We start from the raw sequence: 13,570 nt of genomic DNA, 5'->3' as shown, positions 1-13,570 counted from the left end.
TTATTTCTCACACTATTTCTCTTGATAATGCTGTGCAAGAAAATCTCAAGAGATCAACAACTTCTGAGATACTCAAACCACCTGTCTAGCACCAGCAATCATTCCACAAAGTCACTTAGATCACATTTCTTTCCCATTTTGATGTTTAGCCTGAACAACAACTGAACCTCTTGACCGTGTCTGCATGCTTTTATTCATTGAGTTGCTGCCACATTATTGGCTGATTAGATATTTGCATTAACGAGAGGTGTACAGGTGTACCTAATAAAAGGGCCACTGAGTGTATGTCATAGTGTATTCAGTGAATTTGAAAATATGTATGTTTTTATAGTGTGCCATTTAGAATTCCTACATGTACCAGAAACTTAATTTTAACCATTTCATTGACAACCTGCAAATGGTTACACAGTAGAAATGTCTACTCAGAAGCTGTTTCAAATTGTCCATGGCCATATTACATTGGAGTGCAACATCTGTCTTGAGGAGCAGTGATCTGTCTTAAACTAACCTGAACTTAGACCTTGATGATGTATAACTATGCATCTATTAAATTGTTGAGTTATTCAGTGCCGCAAAGAACTCGGTTCAAAAATAATTTGATGCTTTTCTCTTAATCAATGAATGCTTCTTCTTTGACATTTTGTAGTACTTTTGGTTGCATTTCCATCAGTCTCCCTAAAAGTTCTTTCAGGCTAAACCCATTGGTGGAAAATTTTACTTTCTGTTAGCTCAGAGCTAAATGTAATTATGTCTACCTGTGCCTATAACTGCCTAAATACTCCTTCCATCTAGCCCAAGGATTAACTTCCCTGTAGGTTCTCACCTTCATTCTTCACAAACCTTAGCTAATCCAGAATATAGGGCTGATATCAACACCAAAGCATATATCATTGAATGTCATTCTTGTCAAATCCCATTGTTTTCAAGATTTAAATACGTCTATAACCTCAAACCTGACATGCATTGCCTGCAGATGTGGTGACGGCAGGTTCCATAATGGCCTTCAAGAGAGAATTTGAAAACTGTACCGTGAAAAGAAAATTGTAAGGCTTTGCAGAAAAGGCCAAAGAGTGGAACTGGAGAGTTGATTTGGTAAAGGGCCAAAATGGACACAATTGGCTGAATGTCCTCCTCCTGAGGTAAAACTATTCTATGATACTACTGTATGTGATTGAAGTGTCCATAATCTGTAGTCACTATTTTTCTCTCCTTTGGAATTTGCTCCTCATGGTGCAGTTCATGGCTGTTTTCCCCCAATCCCAAGAATTTCCTTTACTTCCTACTTGGTATCCAGTGACACCCTTTAGAAGACATTCTGTCACACAGTTATATGAATAGTGATTTTATATTGAATGTTGCTTTTGGTTTAAACAAATTCCAGGACTAAAAGTTGGAAAAGTTGGAAATGATAATGACATCACATACAACACAACGCAATGTTCTGATTATAACTGTAGATGTCTCAGGCATTTGCAAGAGAAACCAACCATAAAAGAGAGTTGGAGTATCAAACTTCTTCCAAAATTTAAACAGAACAATTTTTTTCTGTATGTTTAAAATGTATTTATAAAATATTATTGTCAGGTCTGCACAGGCAAGTACCTCCACATCTCCACCCAGCTAGTAGAAGTCACATATTTGTTTCCAACTCATTAACTGCAGCCTATTTAAACCCAGCTCTCATCCACAGTGCTTTGTTCTCCCAATGAACACCTGGCCTTCAGTTACCTTCCTTAACTTCATGACTTCATTAACTTTGCCTCCAACTTTCACCCTGCCCTCAAATTTACCTGGTCCATTTCCGACACCTCCCTCCCCTTTCTTGATCTTTCTGTCTCCATCTCTGGAGATGGCTTATCTACTGATATCTACTATAAGCCTACAGACTCTCACAGCTGCCTGGACTATTCCTCTTCCCACCGTCTCTTGCAAAAATGCCATCCCCTTCTTGCAATTCCTCTGTTTCCGCCGCATCTTCTCTCAGGATGAGGCTTTTCATTCCAGGAAGAAGAAGATGTCTTCCTTTTTTCAACAAAGGGGCTTCCCTTCTTCCACCATCAACTCTGCTCTCAAACACATCTCTCCCATTTCTCACACATCTGCCCTCACCCTTTCCGCCTGCCACCCCACTCGGGATAGGGTTCCCCTTGTCCTCACCTACCACCCCACCAGCCTCCAGGTCCAACGTATAATTCTCCGTAACTTCCGCCACCTCCAATGGGATCCCACTACCAAGCACATCTCTCCCTCCCCACCTCTTTCTTGCTTTCCGCAGGAATCACTCCCTACGCGACTCCCTTGTCCACTCATCCCCCCCCATCCCTTCCCACTGATCTCCCGCCTGGCGCTTATCCTTGTAAGCGGAACAAGTGATACACTTGCCCTTACACTTCCCCCCCCCCCCCACCACCATTTAGGGCCCCAGTCAGTCCTTCCAGGTGAGGCGACACTTCACCTGTGAGTCGGCTGGTGTGGTATACTGCGTCCGGTGCTCCCGGTGTGGCCGACTATATATTGGTGAGATCCGATGCAGACTGGGAGACCACACATACACTTGGTCCACCAGAGAAAGCAGGATCTCCCAGTGGCCACACATTTTAATTCCACGTCCCACTCCCATTCTGATATGTCTATCCATGGCCTCCTCTACTGTCAAGATGAATCCACACTCAGGCTGGAGGAACAACACCTTATATACCGGCTGGGTAGCCTCCAACCTGATGGCATGAACATTGACTTCTCTAACTTCCGTTAATGCCCCTCCTCCCTTTCTTACCCCATCTCTGACATATTTAGTTGTTTGTTTTTTTTCTCTCTCTCTGCCCATCACTCTGCTCTCCATCTCCCTCTAGTGCTCCACTCCCCCTTTCTTTCTCCCGAGGCCTCCCGTCCTATGATCCTTTCCCTTCTCCAGCTCTGTATCACTTTCGCCAATCACCTTTCCAGCTCTTAGCTTCATCCCACCCCCTCCGGTCTTCTCCTATCATTTCGCATTTCCCCCTCCCCCCACTACTTTCAAATCTCTTAGTATCTCTCCTTTCAGTTAGTCCTGACGAAGGGTCTCAGCCTGAAACGTCGACAGTGTTTCTCCTTATAGATGCTGCCTGGCCTGCTGTGTTCCACCAGCATTTTGTGTGTGTTGTCTTCAGTTACCTTGTTGACTTGATGTGTTATGTACCTGTTCTCTCTTGGTTTGTGGGTCCTCGTGGCTTTTTTATTTTACAATTTATTAGTAAAATATCAATTAATACTAAATTGTCTCCATTGCCCTGCATTTGGTTTAAGAATCCTCTACATTTCCTGACAGCAATGGTAAACAAACCCAGAAGAGTATGCTCACCTAAAGGAAGTCATTCATTGACAGTAGTACACAATACAGATGCAGCAGGAAACCACTGACCATCTGCTCTACACTCTCAACCAACTTTCCATCTCAATACAGCAACCCAGTGCTAGTCAGCCTCCTTGCTCGGAACACTAAATTCCAGTGCCTGAATGCTTCAAAGGATTCCCAACCTGATGCCACAACATCCTGTCTCAGTGCATCTTACACTTCAAGCTTCAACCCTCTCTGTATTCCAACAGACCAAGACAAGATTGCCTTTGTCATAAGACCATAAGACATGGGAGCAGAAGCAGGGTATTTGGCCTATTGAGTCTGCTCTGCCATTTAATCATGGGCTGATCCAATTCTTCCAGTCATCCCCTCTCCCCTGCCTTCTCCCCATACCCTTTGATGCCCTGGCTAATCAAGAACCTATCTATTTCTACCTTAAATGCACCCAATGACTTGGCCTCCACAGCCGCTCGCGGCAACAAATTCCACAGATTTACCACCCTCTGACTAAAGTAATTTCACCACAACTCTGTTCTAAATGATCATCCTTCAATCCCGAAGTCGTGCCCTCTTGTCCTGGACTCCCCTACCATGGGAAATAACTTTGCCATATTTAATCTGTTCGGGCCTTTCAATATTCGGAATGTTTCTATGAGATTCCCTTCTCATTCTCCTGAACTCCAGAGAATATAGCCCAGGAGCTGTCTGATGTTTCTCATACGGTAACCCTTTCATTCCTGGAATCATTATCGCAAATCTTCTCTGAACCCTCTCCAATGTTAAAATAATGTTGGACTCCCAACATTATTTAAAATAAGGAGTCCAAAACTGCACACAATACTCCAACTGTGGTCTGACAAGTGCCTTATAGAGCCTCAAAATCACATCCCTGCTCTTATAATCCATACCTCTAGAAATGAATGCCAACATTGCATTAGCCTTCTGCACCACCGACTCAACCTGGGGGTTAACCTTAGGGTATCCTGCACAAGGACTCCCAAGTCCCTTTGCATCTCTGCATTTTGAATTCTCTCCCCATCTGAATAATAGTCTGCCTGTTTACTTCTTCCACCAAAGTGCATGACCATACACTTTCCAACATCGTATTTCATTTGCCACTTCTTTGCCCATTCCCCTAAACTATCTAAGTCTTTCTGCATGCTCTCTGTTTCCTCAACGCTACTTGCTCTTCCACTTATTTTTGTATCATCGGCAAATTTAGCCACAAATCCATTAATCCCATAGTCCAAATCATTGACATCTCTCTCCCGACCTGAAAAGTTCAGATCTGGACTGCCGCTAACTGGGACAATAAAATCACCATTTGCAATCAATATAAGGAATTGACCACAGCGATGCTCCACATTTTCAACCATCCAGGAAGAGGAAGGAGGGCAGCAGATTGGATACTTCACCAGTGTCAAGGCTCACATTTGGTGCTGGATTACATCATAGAATACAGGACCCTCACGGTGGAATGCAGCTACATTGCAGAAGCGCTGCTGACCCATGGTCATCACAGCCTCTCAGAGTGCTTGAAGGACAAGTTGTCCACCCGAGAGATGTCCAGAGACCTTGAAAGTGTCATTGCTCTGGCCTTCTGATTCTGACCCTCCAGATGATCAGCCAGAATCCCAGTTCCGGTCCCAGAACCATTTCAGGTTGCAGGACCCTCATCATGAACATCTGCAGAACCCATAAAGTTAGGGAGAGCTCCCTTAACCCCTCAAGGGTGTGAGTGTTGGTGGTGAAACAACTTGTGTGCTTACTGTGGAGCTGCTGATCACCCAAGCATCAAATGCCCAGCATGATTAGGAAAATGGAACCCCCAGGGTAGGGTCGAGGAGCCTTCAATCTGGTAAACTCTGCCAAGCCTCTCCTTCCAGCCCAATGGCTCGACTCACTCACTCTGTCCTCCTCCACAGACCTAGCTGTACGCACATAGGAGGCTCAGATGGATTCCAGTGCAGCAGACAACTTTCTGAACCAGACCCTGTGTGTGCAGCACCCAACTGAATCTATCTCTCACTTCTGCATCACAGCCATTGACGAATGTCTCTTAGGAACTGGGATGTTCAGGGTCACCTGCCACTTGTTTCCAGCTCATCACCTGCAGCCTACTTAAACCCAGCTCTCATCCACAGTCCTTCCTTCACCCAATGAACCAGCCTGTCTCAACTAGTTCTTCCTAGCTTAGAGTAACCTTGTTTATTTGTCATGTTAATTATCTGTTCTCTCTTGTTTTGTGGTCCCCATATTGCAATTTATTAGTAAAATATCGTTTACTGCTAAATCATCTCTGCTGTTCTGCTTTTGGGTTAAGCCTCCTCTACATTTCCTGACAATTATTAAATAATGATGTAATTGGGGCAGGGAGGTAACAGCTGAGCTTAGTAACATGAAAGCTAAATTATAGTGAGACTCCCTCTTTAATTAAGAGCTGAACCTCCATAATATATCACTTTGTGCCACGTTGCATAACCAAAGCATATGTTGAAACTAACTTTCTGGCTCAGTAAGTCTTAATTTGTGAAGCAAATTTTAAAAAATGAAATGTTCAGAAATCCATGACTTTGTTAAATTTGATTAAAAATAAATACAGCATATGTGTGGTTCACTCTGTGGGTAAAGCTCTTTCACACTGAATGTATCTAATTCTTTACTGAGCTGTGAGTGAAGGTGGAGTTTGAAATGCCATCTTAGGCATAGTAGAGTCAACCCTCATTTTTGACCATTTCCCTTGTACACCCATAGTAGATAATGCAAAGACTTGGAAGTTCTTTAAACTGCAGATAAGAAAAATGCGGTACAGGCTTTTTGGTTGTCACTTATTAGCATTATGGCAAGGCAGAATTAGAATTCTCATTTCCCCTGTAAGTATATTAACTGTTGACCACTGTTTCCTCTAGAAAACTGAAACATTGATTCCATTTCTTCTTCTGCAGATGCTGCTTGACCTGCTGGGTGTTTCCAGCATTTTCAAATATCAAACTTCCAGCATCTGCTGCTTTTTGTGAGTTTCTCGGCGAATGTACTTTAACAAGTATTCATGCCCTTATTAAGTTATTGATTTCCCAACACTTGACTGTCAGAAAGTATAATATTCTCAGAAGTCTGACAACTCATTATATTTCGAAGATGGATTACAGATGAACTACTACTAATGCCATCAATCTGAATTACTGGGAGAGGGACTGCAATAATGATTCAGATTGTTGAGAACAGCCCCAGTATAATTCAGGTTCCCCAAGTGACTTACTGAAATTCTAGAATTCTATTTTGGACCATAATTAAATTAAGAAGTAATGTCCATATCATTAATGATGCAAAAGAAATTTAGATGTCAACATTTAGTTGGTTAATGTTTTATATTTCAATTGATACAATTTATTTATGATGCATGTTGTAAACCTTAAATAAAAATAGCCAATGCTTCTCAATGCAGATTGATTTCTGCAATGACAACTCTATCTGTATGTAAAAAGGTACAAAACAATACAACTGAAACATGCTTTTAATACAAGATAAAAATTACAATTGCATTGTCCTTGAAAGGACAATTATTCTCCAAAGCTGTCACACATTTCCTTCCAAAATTAAATAATATTCGAAGCAACAAGACAAGCTGCAAGAAATAAATATTAAGCAGTAAGCTATCCACATAATTGGCAAAGGCATCTGGTAAATATAAAGACAACTTGTTGAAAACAAAGTGGTTTCCAAATTGTTTTGGCCATCGTCATTGAACAATAACTGCAATGGAATCTGACACCACCAGGTCTTTCTCTCATGCATTCTGTGTGTCTATTTGATTAAGAAAATAGCATCAATGTGGATTCTTGTTGTTTAATAAACAGCAAAGAAAAGAGTGTCATCTATGTCTCACTGAAAATACTGATGTGTGAAATTTCAGACTCAAGTATATGTTAGATTGGAAGTGCAACAAAATCTGTAGCCTATTCAGTTCAGTACAAAGACATAAGGAAGTTTCTTCTATGTGGGGGTAAATCTTTTTATAGAATCACAGAAAGATATTTGACTTATTTTGCCAGTGAAGGACCTTTGAAACAGCCATCCATTTCCTCATACTGACTTTCTCTTTACCCATAACTGCATTTTTCCCTTCAAGTACTTATCCAATTTGCTTTTGAATGTTACGGGTACATCCACTTCCCTTGCTTTTTTGGGAGTGACTTCTAAATCACAATTATCTATACAGTGCAAACTCTTCATTTGCCTCTTATTATTTTGCTGATAACCAAATAGATCAGAGTGTCATTCTCCAAAGAAAAAGATCCTTCACTCACCATGCCCATGCCAACAAGGAGATTACAAGGAAATTCCCACTGATACTATTCCCATTTACCAGCGGTTGTCCATAGTCTTTGATACCATATTGATACATGTCTGTGTTCTCCATTCTACTGATACTTTTATACTTGCATATGCATACACTCCAGAACACAGCATACAGAGAAACACTAGAATGTGTGCATGTGGTTCATTCATCTGTTAAAAAATAGTGCATATTGTATATGTTAGACATTCACATAAGACTATAAGATGTAGGACCAGAATTGGGCTATTAGGCCCATTGGGACTGTTCCACCATTCCATCATGGCTGATTTATTATCCCTCTCAACCCTATTCTCTTGTCTCCCTTCCCAGGTGGGCTGCAATCAGTGTGAAGGGTTATTTGTTGGTGACTCAGTATGAGGTTTAAAAAGAGCTTTAATGATTTTGGTTCTTTTTGGGAGGCTGAAATCAGTGCAGGGACAATAAAAAGAAGGGAGGTGTAAGCAAAGCGACCACTATGTGAGTGAGCCATTGTTAGAATGGTCAGGCTTTGGCTCAACAGGCTTAGGCGAGAAAAGGCTTGAGCAAGCATGGGTGGGTGATCTCAATAAGTAAATAATAAGGGTTCCAGTAAGTATTTTTCTATTAGTACATAGCTAGTGTGCTGAGAATGAATCTGGACAAAATGGTATATTCTTTGCAGGAGATGTGGGAACTCAGGGAGTCCTCTAGTCTTCCTGATAACTACATCTGCATGAACTGCACAGAGTTAAGAGACCACATTAAGGAATAGGAGTTGTAGTTGGATAATCTTCAGCTCATACAGGAAAATGAAGAGGTGACAGATAGGAACTAGAGAGGGGTAGTCACCAAAAGTTTCAGGAGGCAGGTACCTGGGTGACTGTCAGGGGAGAGAAAGTGAATAGGAAGCAAGTGCAGAGTACCCCCATAGACATCCCCCTCAATTATAAGTATTCCACATTGGTTACTGGAGAGAGGGAGGACCTTTTGGGGGAAACTGCAGTGACCAGGTCTCTGGCACTGAATATGGACCTCTGGCTTGAAAGAGAAGGGGGGCTGGGGGGGTCGGAGAAGAGGAGTTCAGTAGTCACAGGGGATTCCATAACTGGAGGATCAGGAAGCAGATTCTGTGGATGTGAGACACCCAGATGGTATGTTACCTCCCAGGGGTGCCACGGTCAAGGATATCTTGGATCAGGTCCACAGAACTCTAAAGGGGGAGGGTGAACAGCCAGAAGTCATAGAGCATATTGGTATCAGTGACATAGGTCAGAAAAGGGAGGAGGTCCTGAAGAGAGAATGTAGGGAGCTAAGCAGGATCTCCATAGTAATCTCTGGATGCTGCCTGTGCTAGGTACCAGAGAGGGTAAGAGTAGGATGATTTAGTACAAGGGGCAGGATCTCAGATTTCTAGATCATTGGAATCTCTTCTGGGGAAGGATGGGTTACACCTGAACCCAATGGGGACAATTATCCTTGCAGGCAGGTTTGTTAGAGCTGTGAGGGAGGGTTTAAACTAATTTGGCAGGGGAATAGGAACCAGTATGATAGGACTGAGGATGGGATAGTTGGTATACAAGTAGATGCAGTGTGCAGTGAGACTGTGAAGGACAGACAGATGACAGGGGGAAACTGCAATGAGTAGAATTATTTCATGTCAAAATTGAAAAGACTGATGAATGCAGGACTGAAGGTGTTATATCTGAATGCACAGCATACAGAATAAGGTAGATGATCTTGTCACACAGTTAGAGATCAGCAGGTATGACGTTATGTGCATCTCTGAGTTGTGACTGAAAGGAGAACATAGTTGGGAGCTTAACATCCAAGGATACACATTGTACTGAAAGGCAGCTGGTAGGCAGAGGGCGTGGGGTGGCTCTGTTGGTAAAAAATGAAATTAAGTCCTTAGAAAGAGGTGACATAGGATTGGAAAATGTAGGACCTTGTGGATAGAGTTAATAAATTGTAAGAGTAAAAAAAAATGTGATAGGAATTATATACAGACCTCCAAACAGTAGCCCAAATGTGGGATATAAATTACAAAGGCATATATAAAGGGCAATATAGCAATTATCATGGGAGATTTCAAAATGAAGGTAGATTGGGAAAATCAGATTGATGCTAGATCCCAAGAGAGGGAATTTGTAGAATGTCTATGATGCGGCTTGCTAGAACAGCTTGTGTTTGAGCCCACTATGGGAACAGCAATTCTGGATGTAATGACCCAAATTTGATTAGGGAGCTTAAGGTAAAGGAACCTTGGGAGTCAGTGACTCACCCTGCAGTTTGAAATGCAGAAACTAAAATCAGATGTATCAGTTTTACAATGGAGTAAAGGGAATTACAGAAGCATGGTAGTAAAACTGGCCAAAGTTGAATGGAAAAGAATTTTAGCAGGGACAACAGCAGACCAGCAAAAGACCAGCAGAAGTTCTGGCGGAAATTCAGAAGGCACAGGTAAAGATGAAGAGATATTCTAAAGGGAGGATGAGGCAATTGTGGCTGACAGGGGAAGTCAAAGACAGCATAAAAGCAAAAGAGAGGGCATATAATATTGCAAAAATTAATGGGAAGGTAGAGGATTGGGAAGATTTTAAACATCAAAAGAAGGCAACTAAAATTCTGTCAAGAGAAAAAAGATGAAATGTGAAAGTAAGCTAACAAATAATATAAAAGATTATACAAGATTTTTTTCAGATAGATAAAGAGAAAAAGAGAGATGAGAGTGGATATTAGACTGCTGGAAAATGATACTGGAGAGGTAGTAATGAGAGACGAATAATAACAAACAATCTTAATAAGTATTTTGTATCAGATTTCACTGTGCAAGACCCTAGTAGAATGCCAGAAATGCAGAAGCATTGGAGCAGAAGTGAGCGTTGTTGCCATTACTAAGGAGAAGGTGCTTGGGAAGCTGAAAAGTCTGAAGGGAGATGAGGCAGATGGATAAATCTCAGAGTTCTGAAAGAGGTAGCTGAAGAGATTGTGAATGCATTAGTAATGATCTTTCAAGACTCATTAAGTTCGGGAATGGTTCTGGAAGAGTGGAAAATTGCAACAATCACTGCACTTTTTAATAAGGGAAGGAAGGAAGGAGGGAGGGAGGCAAGACAAAGGAAATTATAGGCCAGTTAGCCTGACCTCAATGGCTGGAAAGATGCTGGAGTCTATTATTAATGATGAGAGTTTGGGGTAATTGGAAGCACATGATAAAATAGGCCAAAGTGACCATTATTTCCTAAAGGAAAAATCTTGCCTGAAAAATCTGTTGGAATTCTTTGAGGAAATAACAGGCAGGATTGACATCAGAGACTCAGTAGATGTTGTTTATTTGGATTTTCAGAAGAACTTTGATTAGATGCTGCATATGAGGCTGCTTAACAATGTAAGATCATGTGGTGTTACAGGAAACGTAGTAGTATGAATAGGGGATTGGCTGATGCAACAGGCAAAGAATGGGAGGCGGGAAGCAAAAGATGGGAATAAAGGAGGCATTTTCTGGTTAGCTACAAGTAATAGTGGTCTGCCACAGGGGTCAGTGTTGAGACCATTTCTTTTCACATAACACAGAATGTCAATGATTTGGATGAAGGAACTGATGGCTTTGTGGCCAGGTTTCTGGATGATATGAAAACAGGTGTAGTACTGAGGAAGTAGGGTGTTGGCAAAAGGACTTAGACAGATTGGGAAATGGGCAAAGAAGTGGCAGATGGAATATAGTGTAGGAAAGTGCATGGTCATGCACTTTGGAAGAAGATATAAAGGCTTGATCTTTTTTCAAAATGGGGAGAAAATTCAAAAATTAAAGATACAAAGAGACCTGATAGTTCTCACACCGAATTCTCTAAAGTTAAGTCAGTGGGAAGGAAAGAAAAACAATGTTAACATTCATTTTCAGAGGGCTAGAATACAAAAACAGGCATGTTATACTAGGGCTTTATAAGACATTGGTCAGACTGCACTTGGAGTATTGTATATATTTTCAACTCCTTATTTAAGAAAAGATGTAGTGGCATTGGAGAGGGTTCAGAGAAGATTCTTGAGAATGATACCAGAAATGAAAGGGTTAGCATATGAGGAGTGTTGGATGGCTCGGGAGTACTTGCTGGAGTTTAGAAGAATGAGGGGAATCTCATCCAAGCCTATTGAATATTGAAAGGCTTAAATAGAGTAGATGTGAAGAAGATGTTTCCAATATTAGGGGAGTCTAGGACCAGAGTGCACAGCCTCATATTAGAGGGACGTGCATTTAAGACAGAAATAACGAAACATTTCTTTATCCAGAGGCTGGTGAATCTATGGAATTCATTACCACAGACAGTTACGGATGTATTTAAAGTGGAGGTTGATAGGTTCTTAATGAAATAGAGCATCAAGAGTTACAGGGAGAGGGCAGGGGTATGGTTGACCCCTAATAAATCAGCCATGATGGAATGGTGGAGTAGACTCAATGGGCCAAATGGCCTAATTCTGCTTCTATGTCTTATGGTCTTATGGTAACCTTTGACACCCTGACTAAACAAGAACCTATCAACCTCTGGTCTTGCACTCCTCCACTATAGGAATCATCCTCTCCACATCTACTCTGTCTAGGCCTTCTAATATTCAGTAGGCTTCAATGAGATCCCCTCTAGTTCTTCTAAACGCCAATGAGTAGAAACTCAGAGCCATCAAGTGCTTATCATATGTTAACCCATTCACTCTTGGAATAATTTCTGTGAACTTCCTCAGGTCGCTCTCCAATGCCAGCATATCTTTTCTTAGATAAGGGGCCCAAGACTGCTCACAATACCCCAAGTGCAATCTGACCAATGCTATAAAGTGCCTCATCATTACATCCTTGCTTTTATATTCTAGTCCTCTTGAAATGAATACTTACGTTGTATTTGCCTTTCTTGCCATCAGCTTGACCTGCAAGCTAACCTTGAAGAAAACCTGCACAGGGATGTCCAAGTCCTTTTACACCTCTGATTACTGAATTGGCTCTATCTTCAAACTTGGGCACAAAGCCATCAATTCCATTATCCAAATCATTAACATATAACGTGAAAAGAAGGGTCCCAACACCATTAGTCACTGGCAGTCAACCAGAAAAGACCCTCTTAATTCCCACTTTTTTCCTCAGTATTTACACAAACTGACCCTTTTTGAAATAAGGCATATTTACACAGTATTTACAGATTTAATTAATTTACATGCTTTCTAATGTGTTTCAAACTTCCCACAGTGATATGATATTCTTGACTTATGGGATGTGTTAATTTGTAACCCGGTTCAGTAGAGTCATGTGCTGCTTCTTCCACGGTCTCTACCAGATTAACCTCTAGAATACCAGTCTTCTCATTCTCATCATTGGCATGAACGCTGGATTCTCCAACTTCCGGTAGTTCCCTCCTCCTCCCTTCCCCCATCCCAGTGTTACTCTGCCTCCTCCTCCAGCTGCCTATCACCTCTCTCATGATTCTGCCTTCTTCTACTGCACAGTGCTTTCACCTTACATTCCTTCTTCACCTTTCCTGCCTCTCTATCCCCTCCCTGCTTCCCCGCCCCCACCTCTTGATCTTTCCCCTTACTGGTTTTTCACCTGGCACCTACCAGCCTTCTCCTTCCCACCATACCCCCCGCCTTCATCATAGGGCCCCTGCCCCCTCCCTCTTCAGTCCTGACGAAGAGTCTCGGCCCGAAACGTTGAGTGTTCGTTTCCACAGATGCTGCCCGACCTGCTGAGTTCCTCCAGCGTGTTGTGCGTGTTGTCTCTCATTCCCATTGATGTCTCTTGTGTTAAGTGGCTTTTAATTTACCTGTTTTCACAAGTTATCTCTTTCTAGCTTTGACACTTTTCAAGGACGTCTTCAAAAGGCAATACTCCAAAAAGGTGCATTCGTCATTATGGACCCCAGTCATACAGAATA

General features: G+C 41.8%; 1 protein-coding gene across 1 annotated transcript in view; it reads right to left on the bottom strand.

Moving 5' to 3' along the window:
• The window catches only part of akap6 (A kinase (PRKA) anchor protein 6), a 341,777-nt gene that overhangs the window by 237,882 nt on the left and 90,325 nt on the right, over window positions 1-13,570 (bottom strand). The window lies entirely within an intron of this gene.

This window comes from Hypanus sabinus, chromosome 2 (genome assembly GCF_030144855.1).
Source record: "Hypanus sabinus isolate sHypSab1 chromosome 2, sHypSab1.hap1, whole genome shotgun sequence".
NCBI classification, from domain to species: domain Eukaryota; kingdom Metazoa; phylum Chordata; class Chondrichthyes; order Myliobatiformes; family Dasyatidae; genus Hypanus; species Hypanus sabinus.
Note: the sequence above shows the minus strand (reverse complement) of the source record. Positions and strands in the feature narration are given on the sequence as shown.